This window comes from Gadus morhua, chromosome 7 (genome assembly GCF_902167405.1).
Source record: "Gadus morhua chromosome 7, gadMor3.0, whole genome shotgun sequence".
Taxonomy (NCBI): Eukaryota; Metazoa; Chordata; class Actinopteri; order Gadiformes; family Gadidae; genus Gadus; species Gadus morhua.
In genome coordinates, this window is record NC_044054.1 from 25676908 (window position 1) to 25686570 (window position 9663).

General features: G+C 40.9%; 1 pseudogene; it reads left to right on the forward strand.

Moving 5' to 3' along the window:
- Window positions 1-8157: 8157 nt before the first annotated feature.
- LOC115547107 (uncharacterized) overlaps window positions 8158-9663 on the forward strand; it is a 3085-nt pseudogene continuing 1579 nt past the window's right edge.

Genomic DNA, 9663 nt, shown 5'->3' on the forward strand with positions numbered 1-9663 from the left:
CACCCACAGTGTCAGCAGGTAACAAGGATTCAGAATGTGAATGGGAGGCTGGGGGATTTGTGAGCCTCGTGAGACCATCAAGATATATTAGCTTTCTGCAATAAATATCAGTCAAGGCTTGGCTGCACTCATTTATTTCCAAATATGGCCCCGAGATTTATTTTCCAAAGAACTCCAGGGGAATCAGAGTGAAGACCTTGCTCTTTTCCCACTTGCCAGGTGTAAGCAAAATCATTCTCATCTGTGTTTGCCTCATGTATTTCTGTTTATCTTGCTACACTTTCCTTGGGCGCAGCTATTATCTTTTTATTCGGCAGACTGTGGCGTTCTTTGTTTGTCAGGAAATTCTATCCCCATAGCGCTGAGTTCTCTCATCATTTAAAACCTGTTGGTAAACGCCTTCAAAGGGATCAAGGCCAGAGCGATCTGCAGAGACAAACAGAATGTGACCTCGAATTACACACACACAACTACACAAACAGCGAGTATTACTGGTTCGACACATCAAATGAAAACATTCATCGAAAAAAAACGGTGGACATTGAAACGAAAGGAAATGATTCTCCTCCATGTTGTCGTTATTTGTAAACTCTGGTTATGTGTTTGAGACAGTCCGTTCTGCGTCGACGACTTACAGTAAGTGCATTCAAAAATGGAGATGAATCCAAAAAAATGCAAGAAGCATTTACGTTCATATGAAACAAGCAAAGCCACTGCTTTTAAGTACTACAATGTAGGAACAAGAGATTGAGAAAGTACGATAGAGATATAATTGATTTAATTATTTAGTCAAAAGGGAGTCGCAGTATTCAAGAAACGTTTCACAAGAATAGCTAAACTTCAACATGACCTTTCTCCCCATTGCATTGCATCCTATTTTGTTCTATTGAAGGTTACTATGCAACATGTCTACATATACTTTCAATTTTTTGGTTATATTGCTTCGGGTTTGAGTTTAGGTGCTGGGTTTGATATTGAAAACCAAGATCCATCATCATCATCAGTCATCATCCTCATCAATCAACTGGGTCACTGGCTGCGCTGTGAGGGAAATATTCAGTGGGACCACCACTGAGTTGACCAAAAGCATCCACACACACACACAAACATCCAAATACACACAGACACAAACACATGCACCTTGGTCAGCTTCCACATAAAGCTCTGTTGTCTGTTGTATATGACAGTGGTTTGTATGATTACAGCGGTGTTAGTATGGTATAATTCTTTAGCAGATGTGCTGGGCTTTCCTTGAAACGCTGAAGATGAGAGCCTGACCACTGAAAACAATGACCTTATCCCTCAGCATCACAAAGAAAGGGGTCAGTTTCTGCATTGCAATGTATAAATGTCGGCATGTTTAGTGTAAGCAGTCATTCAACATTTTATGCAATAGATTCTGAATGCCTTCGTCAAAATGGGAGGGCTCTGAATTGCTTCCAAATGTTGATATAAACACCATATCCCACTAAAGTGGGCTTGGATAATACCATGGGATTCATAGTGATTGCAAAATAACAATACAAGTATAGTAGACAGTCATCTCATGAGCTGAATGAGATTTATTCTGGTTTGTGATAATCTTGCACGAGGTGTCTGGAACGTGCTTTTCTGAGCTGCACCCTTGTTGTGGAACATTAGAAAGCACTTTGATAGGTCTGATACACTTTGAAACAACATTCAAAACCTTTATTTCTGATTCCAATGGTTGCACTGCAATCTCTACACTTGTTCTTTTAACTATATTTTGCAGCACTAGAACTTAGACTTGTTATGGAAGGAATTTGGAACAATCAAATATACTATTGGCTACTTTTTATAATACTACCCTAGATGTCTTGTTCATGGGATGCATGTCGATACTACATGACTGCAAATCCTAGTCAGCAAATGAAAAGAAGGCCTGCCGTCAAAAGCTGTGCTGATCGTGTTGCTCAACCTACTGAGGTTACTCCGGACACAGGGACCAGGTTATTGTGTTGTTCTACCAAATCCTGACTCAGCAGAGCCAGTGCCAGGCCCCCCCCCACCCCCCTACACACAAACACACACACGCATTGAATGCATTTGCGTGCATGTCTGTATTGATATGCCTAACTTTGATTGTTTTTGTGTACAGGAATTTGCACAGTCACTGTGCAGTCCATGTGAATGACTCTGAGTTTCTATGTGTTTGTGCTCCCCAATGTATGCACAACACCATATGTGTAAAAGGTACATGGACTTGTGTTTGAGTGTCATCTGTAAAGCCCCCCACCCGGTGACTGCAGACCCTCTGGGGGAGTTTCAACCTCCCAGTGGTTGATGTTGTGAAACATTGGTGACATAATCGGATCCAGCCCTTTGTCTGTTTGAACATGAAGGCAGAGATGTTTCAGGATCATTCATTTTGACAAACGGGTGCAAATGCTTAGCTTACCAGTTACACTCAATGGCAGACACGGGTGACGGAGGCATAAAGTCGCAGTTACAAAACACCAGTCGTCAGGAAGAAATAATAATAGGACTTTGCAGGTGCATGCAAAAACACGCAACCAAAGCTAATTATCTGCTCAACATGAGGGATGTTAAGCCCATATTCCAAAAACACTCAAAGGAAGCCATATAAACACAAACATGCACACACATGCATGTAATCACACACAAATCCACACATTTGAAAGCATGTCTGCCACATTTATTTACACACCCAGCAGCTTATTATGCGCAAGGTTATCTTTCTTTAATTCTGCCTTTTGTCTGCCACTTCATCCCATTTGATAAAACACCTTGAGGAATTTCCGTGACTCAGTGCTTCCCCTCTGGGCGTTTCACCTGCACTTTGATGACCATCATGCTGCCTTTGTGTCGAGATAAGGGCCTGCATTGTTTCTGCAGGACCTTACAACCTTGAATGCTTGAGATTTAACTTGAGTTTAATCTGGCAAATGGCCACTTAGTGAATAGTGACATAATAGAGCAGGAACGGTAGCTTTGATAACGTCCATGGACCTTGAACCCTCTGCTTCTTGATGGAGACACTTAGGGCCACGGCCCTTTCCGATTGGTGAGGATGGATAAACAGGTAGAATGTATAGGGGGACAGACATATTTTGATTGGTCTGAGAACATTCCTATGAGGTAGATGGATGGGAGGAGGAAACCAATCATGTTGAACCTTGGCTTGTACCACTGCCATTGTTACAATGGAACAAGCAGAGGACTCAAGGTTGTCTGCTGCAAAATTGGCAGCAAACAATGGGTGTCATCCTGCAGTCAGGTGACAGGAAGTATTCTGAGGATGCAGAAAGAAAAAAAACAGGAAATGGATATATACCGATTTTTTTGTCCCAGGCCTCTAGCTGGCAACCACCTCACAAACACCACAAACATGATCTATAAAGTTCTTTGTCACTCATTGTATGCTGTACGCTTCTACAAAATGGATTATTAATAATTAATTAATGGTTTATTATTGTGATGTCTTAGAAAACGCCTGGGCATTTGCCGCATTCACACACCTCTGATATTTATAGCTAAAACACCATTAGAAAGGTTTACCATATATACTGAGAAGATGAGGATGACAATGTCTGCAGCAGTTACAGAAGACGATACAAACCAGTCCATGAAGGGATACAAACCATCCTGTTGACATAAAACAGGCAGTCGCCATTCTAAACTATTGCTTACCATGGATGTGCTATAAGAATTCAGAATGAAGGTCTGGGAGTGTGTTTATTATAGCATAACGTCATTGCCATGTTGGGCTTTTGTTGCTGATATGGCAACGATGTAATGCCGGCCACCTAAACAAACATGTACTGCACAAGCAAGCATGGAATAATGAGATGGCATGTTGCTATCCAAAGGTTGAGAAATATAACTATAACTACTAAATATATGCAATATGTAAACATCAGAACTCAAATCAGCATGGCTCCCCCACTTACACATATTCACTTAGAGTGGTGGAACACTCCTTTAACTGATGGCCCCTAACCCTTGCCACTGTGGGTCAATACATTAGCACTACGATGCTGTTCCACCCTCTCATCCGGACGTCTGACAGGCCACAACAGGAACAATCCAAATGAAGCAGACAGCCTGAATGGAGAACTGCAGCTGCAGTAGGGCAGTGAGGCAAGTGTAAATAGAGCCATTCTCTTACTAATCCAGACCAACCCATATGACTGCTGCTGCAGTCTTAACCAAATTACTCCACTCTGCCACATGTTTCCTAAAGCAAAGCTCTCTAAAAGAAGAGAGAGTGAGAGGGGGATGCTGATGGTTATGTGTGTGTGGATGTGCGATATGTTTAAGGTCATGGCCATCAGCTCATACCCTCCTGAAAATGAACATGTTGTTCAATGAAAAAAAACAATATGCAACTTGTGTGTGTGTGCGTGCGTGCGTGCGTGCGTGCGTGCGTGCGTGCGTGCGTACGTGTGAATGTGTGATAGTATTAGTGATGGGGGCTCAAGCCAAATTAGTGTTATTCCATATGATACAAATGTCAAGTTACTTAGAGGTGGTGGTGGTGGTGGTGGTGGTGGTGGTGGTGGGGTGCACGTAAAGTTTGTCGCTGTTTCGAAAGAAAGAACCAGAAGATCCCCTCACTTGTGGAGATAGTAGGGAGGGAGCAGATAGGGTAGTTGTTAGTTGTTTAGTTTCTACATCCTTCTCTCTTCCGCTTGTTTCTGCTATCTATCTTCTTTCAATTCTAAAATCGTACCTACAGCACCTATAACTATAAAAGCCACCATATTCTACTTTAACTTTCCTCATCTTGCAATGTTGAGCTAGCTCAAAAACCAGGCATTGTCCGTTGCCCTTGACTACCACTCCTGGCACATGATATGACAAATATAATAAACTCTTCAGCCAATAAGCCTTGATCTTTGCCCAATTGATAATAAAGATTGCAGATAGCAGGCTAGCATGAATAGCATTTGGAGGGTTCAATGGGGGACTCAGTTATTTGAAGGACAAACATAGAAATACAAACACACACACACACACACAAACACACACACACACGCACACAGATTACCAGTTTAATAGCTCCCCAACCGCTTCACCAAGTTTGCTCAGTGAACACCTTACGTCGGCCATTATTACATTATAAGCAGTATCGCAAATAACTTTTTCCATGGCTACATATTGCTACATGCTTCTCAGCTAATTCTTTTCAAATTGCAATCTTTTATTTGTGGTCCCAAAACCGTTCCATATCAGATCACTGGAACATGCAACCCTAATGTGAACTGACAGATGGGGAACCTTTGTGTTTGTTTGTGGCATCTCACCATTATTCTCAAGGGTGGGCAGGCTGTCGTTTGACCTCCATAGCAGATGACCCTATAAAAAATAAATGAAGACAGGACTGTATGGATGCAAATAAGATAAGTTATGTATTTGTTGTAATTTGTGCATATGCGGTTCACACATTGCACTATTGTTGTAACTGTAGGCCTATGTATGCAGGGGGCTTTCAGGTAGGATCTGTTTCCCCTTAGCTCCGGTTTGGGATTCCTTATGAATGGGATTGGATCCTGATCTAACCAAGATTAGCATAAAACAGTATTTATAAAACCGTATTTACCCCCAAATGGGAGGTGAATCAAAACAAGCGATCAGTGTGCCAAAAGGGGCAGATTAACCCAGGGAGGGGACTAGATTTATTATACATGGGCATGGACACTCCTCCCACTTTTGATGTTACAAACTATTAAAAACACAAAATCGGACTGAAAATAATATTAATATTACCCAAATTATTTAAATAATTTACCCAAACTTTCCCAGAAAACTTATAGTTGCAACTTACTGTAAGTTGGTTCTTGAAGACATATGAGTTGGATCTGTATCATAGTGTTTATCAAGAAACACTTTCCAATGTAATCCTCAGGTAATCTGTTACATGCATTGGTTTGGGGGTTCCATCGCGCCTGTCAATCTTAGTCGCCTTTTTTTATTAATATTTTGCTATCTTCTGTTAACTGTTTACAACCCTCAAATCGTACCTACAGAAACGGAAATCATTTGGAAAACTCATGTGATACCCTATTTCAAAGGTTTTGGCGACACCCTGTGTATTTGAGAGGATAAGCCATAAATCCATCCAACTTTTTTCATGACCAATCAGAATACATTCCACAGAATAAATTGTAAAGATTTCATTCTGTAAAGAATGAAAGGATTCCATATTTAAGGATTTATTCGAATATGCAAAACGATAATCAGCTTAAGTAAATTGTAATACAATTGGTGTCCTAATTTTTTCCAGATTGGATTTTTATTATAAATATTCAAATTGTCTTACTACCATCACATCCTTAGCGCCATCTTGTGGTAAGTACAGCGCCATAGATAAACAGGTGCCTGATTAACAACTTTCCATTAAAGGCACCCAGTGCAACTTTCGAGGCTTAAAAATAAACATTCAATTTCTATTCTTTTTTACACATAGTAAGTTTCAATAACTCCATACCATTACATACCGACATTCAAGCAGCAAAGATGAGACGTCGTTGTGTGGTGAGAACTGATAGGAAATCGATAACAACAACAATGCCGCCATTTTCTTTATTTTTTGTAACCTACAATAAATAAAGCAGGCTTCCAGTCAATGGAAAAATGGCTTCTCCCCACCGGCGATTGTTGTTGTTTACGATTTTCTATCAGTTCTCACCACACAACGACGTCTCATCTTTGCTCCTTGAATGTCGATATGTAATGGTATGGAGTTATTGAAACTTACTACGTGTAAAAAAGACTACAAATTGAATGTTTATTTTTCATTGAATGTTTACATAAAGTTGCACTGGGTGCCTTTAAACGATCGAGTTCAGTGGCAGAAGACAAGCCGTTTCTCAATTCCTAGCACGCGTACTACGGACTCGATGACTTGCAAGTACGTAGCCTACTTGGCAAGTCCGTACTTCAAGAGCAGCGGACACGATGACTTCACCACCTCTGCTCGTTCGTTAACTGTGCTACGGCCTCATTTAGGCATATACTACTGAACAATATAAACAAATTATATAAAACAAAATCCCAGCCTCTTTCATTTTCAAATAGTATGTAAATATTCTGAATGAATAAAAATTGAAAAGATAAGCGTGTCCTGTCATGTGTATAAGCTATACACACACGACTTTATATATATCTATTTATATATTATCTTATCTTATTATTATTATTATTATTATTATTATTATTATTATATTATATATTATATAAATATATCTATAAGTTAAGAGTAACTTAAGCTACAGTTGTGCGTCTTCTCCATATTGTCCGCCATCGTACTGCTGCGAGTGCGAAATGCATCCTGGGATTTAGCGGTTGCAAGTACACACGAGCCACCTCCGATGCTTGCTCGGTGAAACGGCGAGATCGAGCACGCATCAAGAACACTTCCGGGTTTTACGACAGTACTCGCTTGATGCGTACTTCGAATTGGAGCAGTGCTCGGGCAACGACTGATGACGTTTCACGAGTCCACGAGCACACGAGCACGCACAAGTACGCGAATTGAGAAACGGCCATCGATATCGACTTGACTTTCGTGGGTGCAGTAAACGTTTCCATGGTAACAGCGAGCTCCAGAAATGAAAGACGTCGTGTTAACTTTAGAATTGGGGGGAGGAGTGTAGTGCTTTTAAATTACATTGCGAATAAAACATGTTTTTCGAAAAAGATTGATCCTCAAAGTCCCAATTCTTCTCTGTTTTGGCATCGCAGTGGTGAAACGAACGAGCTCGCTGCTGATGTCAGGGTCTCTCATCAGCTTCCGCAAAAGACTCAGACTCATTTGTTCAGAGTTCACCTAAGCTGACTCAGGACACGCAACTCAAAATTGGGACTGTCCCATCTGGTTACCCTATCACAAGTGATAAAAAAGCGTGGCAAGCGACTCAGCAAAAAATGTGCGTTTGACAACAACGTGCGGGCCGCACTAACACTAAACTTTGATGTCAAGTAGGGGGCCATCGGGATGATATCATCCCGCGGGCCTCAATTGGCCCCCGGGCCGCGAGTTTAAGACCCCTGCTGTAAAGAGAATTGCAGAAATCCCCATAATGAGCTGAACACTCTGAGCTGTGCACCAAGCTGGGAGTTCCGTGCTTCAAAGTCAAAGAGTACCAGTTCCTGCATGAGTACTGCACCGCCATGAAGCCCCTGACTGCAGCCCTGGACATTTTACAATGCGACTGTCCTTATGGGACTTTACTACCCACACTAGAAGTTCTGATGCAGAAGACCCTGGCTGCGAAAGATGCCCTCTCCAGGATGACTGCAGGCCTTCCAAATGCCATAGTGCAGGTATGTTCCATCTTTAAGCCAGTTAAAATGTCTTGCATCATCACACTATTCATATACATGGAACAGAATATTCAATATCATTACAAAAAAAGATTAAAACAAATACAAAATGTCAGTAAGTAACCTAAAACAAATTAAATCCATAATATTGATCCCACATTGGGCATGGTTTGCAAGTTATTCAATTACATAATAAATAGTAGGTCTTGTAGGCATAAACATATAAATTATATTTTTCAGGCTATCCAGACTCGTTTTGCCGGTGTGTTGGATGACAAAGATGCCCTTCTCGCAGCTGTCAGTTGTCCAAAATTCAAACTCCGATGGCTGAGAGATGCAGGTAGGAGGGAGAGAGTAAAAGAGCTTCTGACAGCAGAGTGCCACAAAACCGCTCCTGCAGCACAGAGCCCTGCCAGTGTGCCCGCCACATCTGCCAGCCAAGGTGGGACGGACTTTTTCAATTTTGAGGCAGAGAAAGAGGAGACCTACTCTGTAGAAAAGGAAGTCATGGACTACCTGAGGTCAGCCTATGACCTTCAGATTCTGCATCAGTTTTCAAAAATAAAGATGATTTTCTTGAAGTATAACTCTCCAACCCCATCAAGTGCTCCTGTGGAGTGGCTTTTCAGTCTGGGAGGTTTGGTGCTCACGCCTAGAAGAAATAGACTTTCTGAAAAGAGGTTTGAGAAGCTTCTGTTAATGAGGTACAACCACTGGTTTACCCGCCCCACTCCACTGTTTAACTCATAAGCCAAAGTAACAAAAGTAGACATGATACCAAGTATCATTGTTCAATGTTCATAAAACATGTTCAATGTTCATAAAACATGTTAAGAATATGTCAGGTCCAGAAAGACTGTCTTTATTTTGTATTGTAGAAAAGCAAGGATTTATGTTGAGAATTCAGAAAAGACTATCTATTTTTTTAAGTAAGTATTCATGTTCTGAAGTCAGAAAATACTCTATTTTATTTTTTATGAAAAACATCTATTTATGTTGTCAGGAGATAAATTGTTGACGTTGCACTTCCAATAAAGTTAGTATTGGCAAAACCGGTTGTAATCTTTTCATTTTGAGGCAGCAGGGGTGATGTCGCAGCTAAATGTAACTAATAAAGTAACTTGTAATCTAACTTAGTTACTTTTAAAATCAAGTATCAGTAAAGTAACTAAGTTACTATTTTAAGGAGTAACTAGTAATCGGTAATCAGATTACTTTTTCAAGGTGACTGTGGCAACGCACGGTGCGGGGCTGCCATAACAACTGGAAAAAAAGACGGGTGTCCTTGCAACAATACTATGTTGTACACGGGAAAACCAGGGCAGAATGTTGTGGGGCAACCTTCAATCTTCA